The following is a 13,357-nucleotide window of genomic DNA, read 5'->3' as shown; positions in this document are numbered from 1 at the left end:
ATAAGTGCACGTCCTCAAACATAAATTTAGATTAAAAAATACAGTTAACATTTTTTATAATAAAATGATGATTAAAAAAATATTATTTTTATAATTTTTCAATATATTACTATTATAAAAATTAAATCATTAGAAAATTAATTGTTAAATTGAAATAAAAATCCAATTTTTGTAATTTTAATATTACTATTGTTTTTCAAATGGTCTTTTTTCATTTCCTGTTTTTCAGACATGTACTTTGCAGTCCTTCTGTATATTTTTGCCTTCCATTTTGTGTACGTCATAGTGATTTTGTATGTTTTGGAGTTGTTTTGTGAAATATTTTCTGGATCATTTTGTGAAGCTTACTGTTGGGGGGTGCACAAAGTCAGTCCGTGGGCCACCAGTTGCCCATGTCTGCTATAATGGGTGACGTGTAAATATATTTTGTGCATGCGTGCGTTGAAAATAACGCTGATAAAAAGATTTTTTGGAGTAAAGTGGTGATGGCGCTCCCCTGTGGAGGTTTGAATTCGAAGCGAGCAAAACTTACAGCACCTGGTATTCCCAGGCGGTCTCCCATCCAAGTACTAACCAGGCCCGACCCTGCGTAGCTTCCGAGATCAGACGAGATCGGGCGTTTTCAGGGTGGTATGGCCGTAAGCGAGAGAAGCAGCCGCTAAAGGCCTACTTCTAGCTCCGTTTAACCCACAGCTGTGCTGTGTGTCTGTGGCACGGTTCACATTGATCCTTTGCAGACGCTGCCTTGCTCCCTCACACAAAGTGCGCCTGCGCTCACAATTGCTGCTGCTTCCTCCACCTTCCCTCTGCACTGATCAAACTGTACGCCTGTGTTTTTCAACCTTGGGGCCGTGTACCCACGCGTGGTGGCCTGGAATGTCTAGTAATTGAAAAAAATAAATAAATAAACATTTAAAAAATGCTGGTTAAAAACATTTTTGTTTATTTTTTTTGTCATTTTTAAGATACTATTTTTTTTTTTTAAATTTAAACACCATCACACATTCTCAAACAACTGTATTCTATATGTTCACTGCCTCAAATATAACTGTAGTTAAAAAACAAAAAGTGGCGTAAAAATGAAATCAATAAATATTTAATTTTTAACTAAAAATAAAAATACTATATTTGTATTTTTTTAGATTATTATTCGTTTTCAAAACAAAACACAATTTCAAAAAACTTTATTCAATACGTTCACTTCCTCAAACAAATTTAGTTCAAAAATACAGTAGAAAACATTGATAATTAAATAGTTAATTAATAGAATACATAATAATTAAATAATATTTTTTGTAAGTTTTTAGATTAATATTCATTTTCAAATTAAAACACCATCACGCAAATTCGTACAACTTTATTTTAGACTTTTATGCCCTTGAATATAAATGTAACTTAATAGGAAATAAAGTATACAAATGTAATCATCAAATAGTTAATTCATTATAAAAGGGAAAAAAAAATACTACATTTATAATTGTTTAGATTACTATTCATTTTCAAATTAAAACACCATCACACAATCTCAATGAATTGCAATCTATAAGTACACGTCCTCAAACATAAATTTAGATTAAAAAATACAGTTAACATTTTTTATAATAAAATGATAATTAAAAAAATATTATTTTTATAATTTTTCAAGATATTACTATTATAAAAATTAAATCATTAGAAAATTAATTGTTAAATTGAAATAAAAATCCAATTTTTGTAATTTTAATATTACTATTGTTTTTCAAATGGTCTTTTTTTCATTTCCTGTTTTTCAGACATTTGAATTCGAAGCGAGCAAAACTTAGAGCACCAAATTGTGCAACATAAAATCCTAATCTATGTTCAATTGCCTTTGAATCGATATATCACAAAACTATTTCCCCATAAATTTGGAAATTTACAGAAATAGAGGTGGGCCCCTGGGATCCATTTAAAAAAAGAAAAAAGGGCTCTGAGCGTCTCATCAGAAGAAGAAGAACAAAGTGAGTGGCGTTTTGAGTCCGGACTAATAAAAATCAGTCTTTCGGTCAGTTTTGTAACCAGTGGATGGCGGTAATGCACCTGAGTGCAAACTGCCAATAAATCCCAAAAAGAAGAAGAAACTTCAATTCACACATGTCATATCCTGACTGTTAACTTGTTATACAACAACACAAAACAAGGGGGGAAGCCAAGATAGCGTTCGGTGCGCATCGTTTCGCCTGAGCTCCGGAATGTTTTGGGCACTGATGCTGTATACTCAATAGAAGATACGACAAACTTAAACAGGAAAGTATTTCTATAATGCCATACAAGAATGTGACAAAGACAACTAATGACAAAATGCATGTGATGAATCAACACCTCCTGGAGCAAGATTAAAACAATTGAAGAAACTGAACAGTACAGTTGACGTTGGAACCTGAAGCTTTTGAACCTCCCAGAATCCCTCAATGAAACCACTGAAGATGTGAGAAAAAAAGTTTTTAGTACCTAAAAGCCAACAGGGACCGGACACCAGGCCAGAAGGACCCGGAACAGAAGCAGCAGAGAGAGCAGCCCCCCCCTCCCCCCCCCAGGGACGACGACCATGGCCATAGCTGCCTTGGGCACCAAGTCGCACCTCTGGCCCCCAGGTGCACCGACCGAGCACCCCAGAGAGTGCCAGATCGTCTTTTCTCGATGCTGCCCGCGCAATGAGCCCTAGCCCCTGGGCCAAGCCCCCGTTGGGGGTGTCACCACATCACAGCCCACAAACCGGCTACAGCCCAGCAGGACTGCACAGCCCCAGCCGGCGCAAGAACAGCAGCCCAGGCCCCGCCCCCCACCAGACAGCGCAAGCCACGGGGCAAAGCCCCCCACCGGTGCACGGGCGACCGGCAACCGCCACCTCAGATAGTGAGAGTGTATGTAATATACCATTCAAGAAAACTGTCAATCACAAAAAACGTGAAAACTAGACAACAACAAAACTTTCTTCCACGACTTAAGAAAACACAAAATATTATGAACATGTGGCTCCAACGTGATTTGACATTGTTTGGAAGAATTCTCTTAATGAAAGCTGAAGGTATCTCTAGACTAATATATCCTGCTTGATCTCTCTTTGTTCAGGAATCAACGTCTAAAGCACAGTTACTCATTGCGCGGCTCGCGAGCCACATGCGGCTCGTTACGCTATAATTGGCGGCTTGCATGGTAGCTTACAGTTTCACAATGCCCATTTGCCTTTGAATGCATCCTCTCCACTGTTTACCGACAATGCAACAATGGACTTATGCTGCGTTTACACCAAACGCGGTTTCTGCGGCACAAGCGAACAGATTACATGCAAAGTCAATGGTTTAGACGCGCTGGGAGGCGAATTATTCGCCGGTGGGGCGGCACGGACTGTTTCGCGCGTGGAAAGCGAAGGCTGCTGCAAGCGCGCTCCCGATTTTCGTGATATTCGCCGTTCGCTTGAGTTGAAAATATTGAACTCCAGCGGCTGTTTCGCGTGACGCGCAGGCGCGAAAGCCAATCAGAGTCCTTGTTGGCAATGACGTCAGGCAGGCAACACGGAAACCAGTATTTTCACCCGTTCAACCATTGAGGAGAAGCTAATCGTAGCGGTGTGTGACCACAGGGAGCTGTATGACACGGCCTGTTATTTTAACCGGGACCAGGACAAGGAAGGATTTGGTGTGGAGGAGAATCAGCGAGGAGGTGGAGCAGCAGGTAAATGTTCTCTCTGTAGTTTTCATCTTTGAAAGTCGGCAGTGAGCGAGGATAGCATTAGCTAATGATAGCATTAGCCGCTAACACCAGCTATTTTCAAACGGTGGAAATACCCTGTTGTCATGTCCTTTGTTGACCCCTTTCTTTTACCGCGAGAGACAAGCAGCAACATGGGGCAGGGGGTTGAGGAAGACAGGACTGCAAAGTATGGTCAACCATCAGAGACTGGAGGTTTGTTTATCAGTGCAGACATGTAGAAATATATACCATATTCAGGCCTTTATGCATCACAGGGCTTTTTCTAGTGGGGGATCTAAATCTAGTAAAATGATTTAAAATGTATAGTAATGTGTTTCATATATTGTTTGCTGTCACTCAGAGGTAAACAATCAGATGAGTGATGGAGAAGGACAGGGAACAGATAGTGTTCAGGGAGAAGATGATGGTGATGGTGCTACAGCAGCATCTCCTGCAGAAACAAGTGCAGCCAAACCATCTGATATGAACATGACAGAAGTTGTTTTGCATTCTGTTATAAATAAAATGTATCTATAAATGCTTGGTATATCAGTGATGACAATGTTGATCATTACCTCATTTAATGTTTAATTAAAATATATCTATGATCTTATTTAAGTAACAGTGACTTGATAAGCTATTTATATATATATAATGTATTTGTTTATTTTTAAGGAAAAAGAGCAAAGAAGAGGCCCAGCCAAGGAACTCCAAGAGAGGTGGAGCAGCTTATCCTACAAACTACAAATATAACATGAATAAAGTCAAGGGCATGCATGCCAGCTTCCGCTCATCCCAGTATTAAAATAAATCTGGTCTTAAATGAAAATGTATTGGCCGTGTTATTTCTTTTTTGTGGGATGTCCAATTTACATTTGCAAAGGTGACTTAGTATGTTGTCGTAAAAGTGGCTCGCCTTTTGATTTTGCACTGCCAATGTGGCTCTTGTGAAAAAAATAGTGAGGATCACTGGTCTAAAGAAATGAACAAAATATTTTTCAACTTTACTTGAAAAAATAAAAAGCACGATATAAAAAAAGATAAACTGTCAGGATCCAGGAAAGAAGGGGGTTTTGAACTGTTAAATTTTGTTGATTTGAACTATATTTCTCAAAGCTCCTAAGTCTATCTGGTATTTTATTCCAAATAATATATTTAACAACCTTGGTGGTCTTCGTTTTCTACTCACTTGTAATTATAGCCGAAATTAACATTACAATTATGTAAATTTTATCAACAGGCTCCTCAAGCTTGGAAAATATGTTACTCTCACAATTTCTCCCAACACAAATCTATAATTTGGAATAATGAAAACATTACGATCAAAAGGAAAACAATATTTAGACAAAACTGGGTTGATTGAGGTGTTATTTCTATAAGTGATCTCTTTGACTCTGAAGGAGCATTACTAAGCTATAAGCGTTTCCTCCTAATCAAATCATTCCCTGTTACTAGCAAAGAATTTAACATTGTAACCAAAGTTATTCCTGATTTATTCCTTTTAATGAAAAGTCATCTTCAGTTTCAAGAAACCCTAAGAGTGGAACGTCTTCTAATGGTAAATGGTTTAAATATCATGGACTGAAAGTGCACAAACAAACATATACGGAATACATTTCATGAAAAGAGGAAAATATCTCCAAGAAAAAAGGCCTTTTGGGGAAACATTTTTACAAACATTAATTGAGAAAAGGCTTGGACACTGCCTTACAAATTTTGTTTTAATAACAGGATTAAAGAAAATCTTATTAAAATCTTACACAACATTTTTCCATCCAATTTGTATTTCTCCAAACTTTTAGACACCGACAATAAATGCAGCTTTTGTAATAATGAACCAGAATCCCTCTCACATTTATTTTATTACTGTATTTGTGGTGTAATTGTTTTACAATTTCCTTGTTGATATTGAACTTTACCTAGAGCTGTTGTTGGGATCAGCCAATAGAGTGTGTGTGTAGAGTCACGTGATATACGGCAAGAATAACAAAGTTTAAGTCATTGTAAACTAGGAATGTGTGATATTTTATCGTTTATAATTTATCATCAAAAATATTCTCACCGGTAAGAATTTGTCATCTCACTATATAAACGATAAATTCCCATGTCGGAAATTAGCGAAGGCCACGGGCCATTTGTCCCTCAATTTAGCTAAAAATTACCAAAAAAAACACGTGTTCCACGAGACAAAACTGTCCTTGTTTGTTGCCAACTTATTATTTTCTGGAGCGGAACATTGTTTAAGGAAGCTCTGACGTGCACCGCCACCGCCCCCTTCACACACCGCCGTCTGTCTGTCTGTCTGTCTGTGTGTGAGGTGATCGTCACGGCTACCTGAAGCTGCCGTGCTGCGATACATCATGGACCGCTACTTGGTTAAAACCAGACAACCATCCAACAAAGGGAACACATTCAAGTTCCTCCGTCATGTCCACCCAAACTTCCACAAACATGGGGACAGAGATGAACCTGTAGCAACGATTATGAACTGGAAACTCAACTAAAGCTAACTATGCTAAGCTAACACACCGACACACAGACTGGGCTAAGAGCTAATGCTAACCACTCCAAATAAGGAACAGACCAAATAAAAAGAACACTTCTTACTGTCATAAAACCACAGACAGCCACCGATTTGTTAATGGTCAGATTTAACACTTGTATGTGTAGCGGGTCCCGGTCTGGTCTCCGCTAGCAGATGTATAGATAATTCTCCTGAGCGGAGTGCTGTAAGTGTAGGGAAGACACAGCAAAGCCTGACACATGTGACTCTTTCTCCATTCAATTGGATTACATTTATTTACACATTCAAATAAACCCCTTTCTGCATTTATGAATTATTCTTATTATTTCTGCTTGCAATGAAGCACTGTTATAACCACAGATGTTATTGTTTACACAAAATGACCATTTTACATATTTTCACAAAAATATGAAATTCAGTACAAAACCAAAAATCAACATATTTCTTCACAATCATGTCATCGAACTGTATCACCAATCATTTATATATTCTTGTTTAAACACCTTGTTTTTAACCTCTTAATTAAGAGAGTACATTTTGTCATAACTAAACATATTTTAAGTATTTACTTAATGAAATAGAATAACCTGACATGCAGTTATTGATTTACACACACACCATTAACTAACCAACTTATTAACAATCAGAAACATGACTAACTCCTGGCTTGTCACCAAACCCAAGAACTCTAACCACACCAACAGTCTCAGTTTAAGTACAGGCCCTAAACCTAGGCTTCAGTTGTAGCACATTTGTATCCCTACATTAGCATTAGCTTAAACAACCAAACAATGTATTGCACTCACACATCATATTTCACACATAAAGATAAAACTACAAACACATTATTGTCCCACAAAACAACCCACAAATGACCAGGAGCCAATAGAAATAGGTCAAGTACACACTTACTACGGTGTCGACCGCCTTTTTGCTAACTCTCCTCGTCACTTAGCATGAAACTTACATTTCTACACACATTTTAGCTAACAGGCAACTTATCACTGGAGCACCCTATTATGTTTTAAACACCTGTACTCACATAAAAGGTGAGAAACTAACCTGTAAGTGTAGGGAAGACACAGCAAAGCCGGACACATGTGACTCTTTCTCCATTCAGTTGGATTATGAGGCACGTCCGGTGCGCACCGCTTACGTTTCAGGTTAGTGTCGCCATCTAGTGTCCGTTTCACAGCATGACATGGTAAAGAAAAATGAAACATTGCAACAACAATAAACTTAAATTGACTTTGCATGGGAAGGAAACCAAAATAAAAACATCTCAACAAAACACTCATTTTGTGAGTATCACATATGGAAGGAAAAAAACTAACATGTCACATGTTGTGTGAAATAAATGTTAGCATGAATACTAATGTCACTATTAATCTGTCCCAATTTGTGAAACGCAATATTTTTTAATTATATTTCACGTGTTCACAGACAAAGCTGGTCCCATTAGATTAATGTAACTATTGAGATTATTACACCTAAATATACTGAATGATTAAATCATCAGATTGATCTGGTTCAATTATAGGAAATCAGAGAAATATTTATCAATAATAACTTTATGTAACTCATTATCAGATAAATGAAACAAGATTCAGCAACAGTAAAAACACTAATGGAGTTATTTTTGCTTTTCATGTGCTATTTTTTTTTTAGAAAATAATTTTTTTTCAAATGAGGAAATGAATGAATTACATATAATAACACTAATAATAATTTAAAGAACTCGTACTGTGCCTGTAGGAAGTATGCATTCATATAGTGGGCGCTTAAGGAGAGTTGCCAATTACGGGCATAATAATAACATACTCTGTCGTATTATTAAGGGGCTTATTTGCAGGTGCAAAGTAAAATAACATGTGCAATTTCCCTGGTTTAATTCTATGAGACATGCGCATGATGAATGTGTTGGGGTTTTTTTACTCATTTTTGTATTTTTTGTTTTAATTATTGTTTGTTGTTGCCATTGTAGTGTTATTCTGGAGTCATTTTGTGTTTCGTTTTTTTTTTTATGTAGTTTTGTGCATTTCTGTTGTCTGTTGTGTTGAATGAATGAATTAATGAGCTGAGCCACACACAGGGGTTTGCCATTCCGGAAGGTGATTTACTGTGTGAAACAAAATAACATCAGTACAGCCACTCCACATTTCACATCCCACAGAAATCTGCAAAAAAAACAAAGGAAGAGGTGCCACAGACATGTGAGACTGCACTAGTGAGCTTACATACACGTGCTAACAGGAAACTTTTCTAAGTGCTGGACTAACATTAAAAAACGCAATTTCACCCATAAACTGCTAACATAAATGATGGCAAAGGCCTTATAAAATATAAAAAATGTTAAAATATAACCTAAATAAAGTATTTGTTGAAAACTAACATTTCAACCAGGGGAGCTGATACAGCTGCTTACCTCCTGACTGCTTCCTCACAGAACTAAGGTAGGACCCACGAACTCACAGGAAGTAGAGTCACCGCCAAAATAAAAGTCTTCAGATAAAACATTTCAAAATAAAACCATAAAACCAAATACACCTTTTTTTTTAATCAAGGCCACAGGATTTTGGTGAAATCGATCAATAAGACCACATAGGCTACACATGGACCTTTTCACCTTCAGAAAACACCTCTAAACACACTTATTCTGGACTTGCTTTTAATGTGTAGCCATTTTATCTTGTAGTTTATCTATTGTTTATTACATTGTCTTTTTACTTTTGCTTCTATGCCTCAGTATTTTTACCTATTGTTTACGCACTGCGTTTTTTATCCCTGTAAAACGTCTTTGAGCACAGAAAAAGCGCTATATAAATAAAATGTATTATTATTATTATTAATAATAATAATAATAATAATAATAATAATAATAATAATAATAATAGCATTAGCCTAGCATTAACATTGACTATCATTAGCATTAGCCTTGCAATACCAATAGCCTAGCAAGAGCATTGTCACTTGAGGAGCCAATAAATGATTGTAAAAATTAAATTACCTACGTCTTCATGCTGTCTAGCTGAAATATGTGTTTGTGTGTGTGTTTTTCTTTTTGTTTTTTTTTGTCGTAATTCACTAGTAATTGAATTTTTGACAGCCTTTATGCTAACTGCTCGTGATCTTACCTCAAACAATCTAAAACCTAATTAACTCACATAGTATTTTCCCTTTAAAGTGGCCTCAACAGTGTAATATTTGGGTTCAGCATTAAGATAATAACAAGTAACTAAAAACTCCAAATAGAAACTTTTTTGCGTTCAAAAATTGTTCGATTTGTCCCGATGGAGCAAGTATTGGCGGAGTTACAGTAAATTAAAGTAATCACAGTGAGACGTTCATAGTCCGTAGGAAACCTGCGCATCCTAATTAACTTTACGCGCAAAACCTGACGTGAAAGTAAATATATGGTCATGCTACGTAAATATATTATTTTATCAGTCATATAAAACGTTTAGAGAGCCCATATCAATGCATACACATAAAAAAATATATATTCGTGTATCTTGATACATTTTGTACGTGTGTACGTGAACGTGACAAGGAGGAGGCGTTATTTAAAAATCACCTGCTGATTTTCAGTTACTCTGCGAGCAGCGAGAGACGGAGACAGACGTGCGGAGAGCTTTGAGCAGAGAAAACGTTTACCAGACCAACAGAAAAGTCTCTTTAGAGACTCCTACAAAACCAGAACCAGACCAGGACTTCAGACCAGTACCAGACAGAGAAAGACTTCAAACCAGAGGACAAGTTAAGACCAGGAGGAGACCATGGGGCCACGCATGGCAGAGTGTCCAGAGTGTAAGTCACGTTGAATTATTCTCATCTGATAAACCTACTTTAATCATTAGCATTAAACATGATGGAGCCTAAACATTGTATCATTTAATCGTGAGGTTTGTGTCTTTAAATTAGGTTTGTGGCCTGAGACGTTTGGTTTAAACTTTACACAGGTTTAGGTTTAAAAACGGTCGAATAATTCAAAATAAACATGTATAGGCCTTCAGAAAACTGTGTTAACTCAATGAAAATTAAGAAATGCTGATAGATTTAGTGATAATTTTACTCTGAAGTGAGCGTTTGGGCTGCAGAGGTGTATTTAGTGAAAAAGTAAAAAAATATTTAAGTCCTGATCTGAGGTAGATTTGATTAGAAATGTGTATTTTATTTCATACTTTATAAATATTAGAAAATTGATTGTTTTTTGTGTGTTTTTGTTTATTTTTAGCAGCCAGTGATGTTCAGTTAGACTGGGTGAAATGTAGTTTGCATTGTTTGTGTTTGAATTTTTCTGTGATTCATTTTAATAATGTTGGTAATGTTTAATCTAAAGATTTGATATTTGTAATGTGATGAAATTATATATATTTTTAAATCACTGTATACTAACCTATTTCTTTATTCATTAAATTACTTTTTAGTTATAGGTTTTTTCCCTGACAGCGCTGGAACGCAAGGCTGGGTCCAGAGCTGGGCAGGACCTCCGGGTTTGGTCCCAGGTTTGCCTGAACCTCCGGGTTCGGTCCCAGACTGGGCAGAACCTCCGGGTTTGGTCCCAGGCTGGGCCGAACTTCTGGGTTTGCTCCCGACCTGGTACTTGACTCCAGAAGCAGCAGAAGACCTTGAAGAACCAGAAGACCTTGAAGAACCAGAAGACCTTGAAGAACCAGAAGACACAGACGCCCCTGAGGAGGAGCTTCCTGAGTGGACTGCGTTCTACTTCGACGAGGTGACCCCTGGCTGGGAGACCCCTGAGGAGTCTGCTTGCTCAGCCTCCAGTGACTCTGAAGGTGAGTATTCCCAGGAGTCACCACTTGGACGCAGTGTCTCCAGGAAGAGGTACGTAGACGGTTCTGAGGAACCTGCATCGTCCGACTCTGACAGTCACTGTGAGCCTGGGACGAAGAGGCCGAGACGGGACGACAGCTCTGACTCATCTTAGAGTCATCTGTACTTTTCCTTTTCCTGCTCCTCTCCATCTATGAGCAGAGTTCCCCGTTTGTACCCGGCTTCCTTGTTTCAGGTAAGTTGGCCTTTGCGTCTTGCGAGACGACTGATGTCCCAGGCAACGACTGGTACCGGGACTTTTTTAATGGTAAGGATTTTATTTTTTGTTTCTTTATGACAGGCCACAGTTGGAGTGGTTGTCCTGTCACTGTTATGAAAACATGCATAATATATTAGGTTGAGTTAGGTTAGAGTTAAAAATTAGAGATAACCTTTTTAATCCCAGCAAGTGAGGACAGGAGGAGACATCAACAGAGGACAGAGACTAAAGAAGACTTCTTTATCAACCACAACAATGTAAGTAAAAATACTGAACACACCTTTACTGTAAAAATAAACTTGACTTTATAATAATGCTTGTAAAATGTTAAACAGGAGCACCAGCATCCACAGCTGCTTGAGGAGGAAACATCAACAGAAAGCAAAACAATTAATGTAAGTAAAGTCTCTCATTAGCACAGAAAGACACTGAAGTAATGTTTAATGTAAAAATAGAGGTGATTTTATACTAATGCCTGTAAAATGTTGGACTGGAACAACAGCATCCACTGATGGAGGAGGAGGATGATGAAGATGGAGGACAGGAGCACCAGTATCCACAGCATCCTGAGGAAACATCAACAGGGGACAGAAAGACTTCTATTCACCAAAACAATGTAAGCAAAAATACTACACGTTTAATAAAAAATAATATGGAGACATTACGCTATACTAATGCCTGTAAAATGTCAGACAGGAGCACCAGCATCCACAGCATCCTGAGGAGGAAACATTACCAGAGGACAGAAAGACTTCTATTCACCAAAACAATCAATGTAAGTAAAGCCTCTCATTTACACAGAAAGAATCTGAATACGTGTTTAATGTAAAAATAAAGATGATTTTGATACTAATGACTGTCAATTGTCTTGTTTTGCTTCAGAGGAGAATCCAACAGTTCCAGATGTTCGTCACCAGCACTGCAGTGTTTACACAGACTGCTTTGGTTTCAACTTTCTACAAAAAACTGTTGAATTTTCAACTCACTTTCCATCTGAATCCAAGCTCATCTTCATCACTGGGATGTTTCTTCATCAGTTCTTCGTACAGACTGACACAGCTCACACATGGAGAAGATGATTTATGGAATATGACATTTAGATTTTTCCTTTTCTCAACAGTATGATGCATACATCCCAACCCAAATTTCATGCATTTTTTTGGCTTAACTTGAGCCAATTTCCATCAATAAATTGCTAATGTATTATTATTGACTATTACTATTATTTTACACCAGGTTTTTGTCATGGTTCATGATTATTTATTGATCCTTTACAATCTAATGGTTCCCAGTGCTCTCCCAGTAGGTGTGACGTGGACATCTGCACACATGTAATGGTTTATAAATGAATGCACTCGTTCATGTGTGTAGTTATGTGTGCTAAGCATAACTACATACATATATATATTGTACAGTATAATAAAATGTTATTTCTTGTCTATACAGTGTCTGTGAGTATTTATTAGTGGAGTACGTATACCAGGCTTAACTCTAACTACATTCATCCATGAACTCTCACCAATTCATTTGATTTAATTTAATTTTGAACATAAACAAAACAACAGTGTATTTACTACAATGAAAATGCTAATAATAGTAATTTAGAAAACAATCAAACAAAGCAAAGTGAGAATAAATGATTAAAATCCTGCACGTGAAGCCTGTACATGTTCAAAAAGGAGTAGGAGGAGATAGAAACTTATATGATTCTAACCCTTATACTAACAAATAACTTTAGGCTTTAAAGTGAGGCAGTAACAAAGCTTTACTTCACTAAATTTGGCCCTCAAAGAGTTGTACATTTCAAAATGTTACCCCATGCTGTGAACAATTCCTGGTGGGAACCCTGATTATGTTTTATATTTATATATACAGTATATGTTCATATTCAGTCTACTATAGGATGTTTTATGTTCTGTCTTATATATTTGTTGTTTCAAGGGCTCTTACAGAAAAAAAAACTAGTAAATAAATGAATACCAAAAGCAGAAACATCTATTAGGAGTAAATATTATTTTTTTACTGTATTTTTTTAAATATCATTTTCAAATAATCAAGCCACTTTAGCC

General features: G+C 37.0%; 1 non-coding gene across 1 annotated transcript; it reads right to left on the bottom strand.

The window, feature by feature from the left end:
- Positions 1 to 525: 525 nt before the first annotated feature.
- Positions 526 to 644, bottom strand: LOC114460417 (5S ribosomal RNA). The gene has a single exon (XR_003673636.1). It is a non-coding gene; the product is annotated as a 5S ribosomal RNA (ribosomal RNA).
- Between the last annotated feature and the right edge of the window lie 12,713 nt (positions 645 to 13,357).

The sequence above is a fragment of the Gouania willdenowi genome, unplaced genomic scaffold (genome assembly GCF_900634775.1).
Source record: "Gouania willdenowi unplaced genomic scaffold, fGouWil2.1 scaffold_434_arrow_ctg1, whole genome shotgun sequence".
Classification (NCBI taxonomy): domain Eukaryota; kingdom Metazoa; phylum Chordata; class Actinopteri; order Blenniiformes; family Gobiesocidae; genus Gouania; species Gouania willdenowi.
Note: the sequence above shows the minus strand (reverse complement) of the source record. Positions and strands in the feature narration are given on the sequence as shown.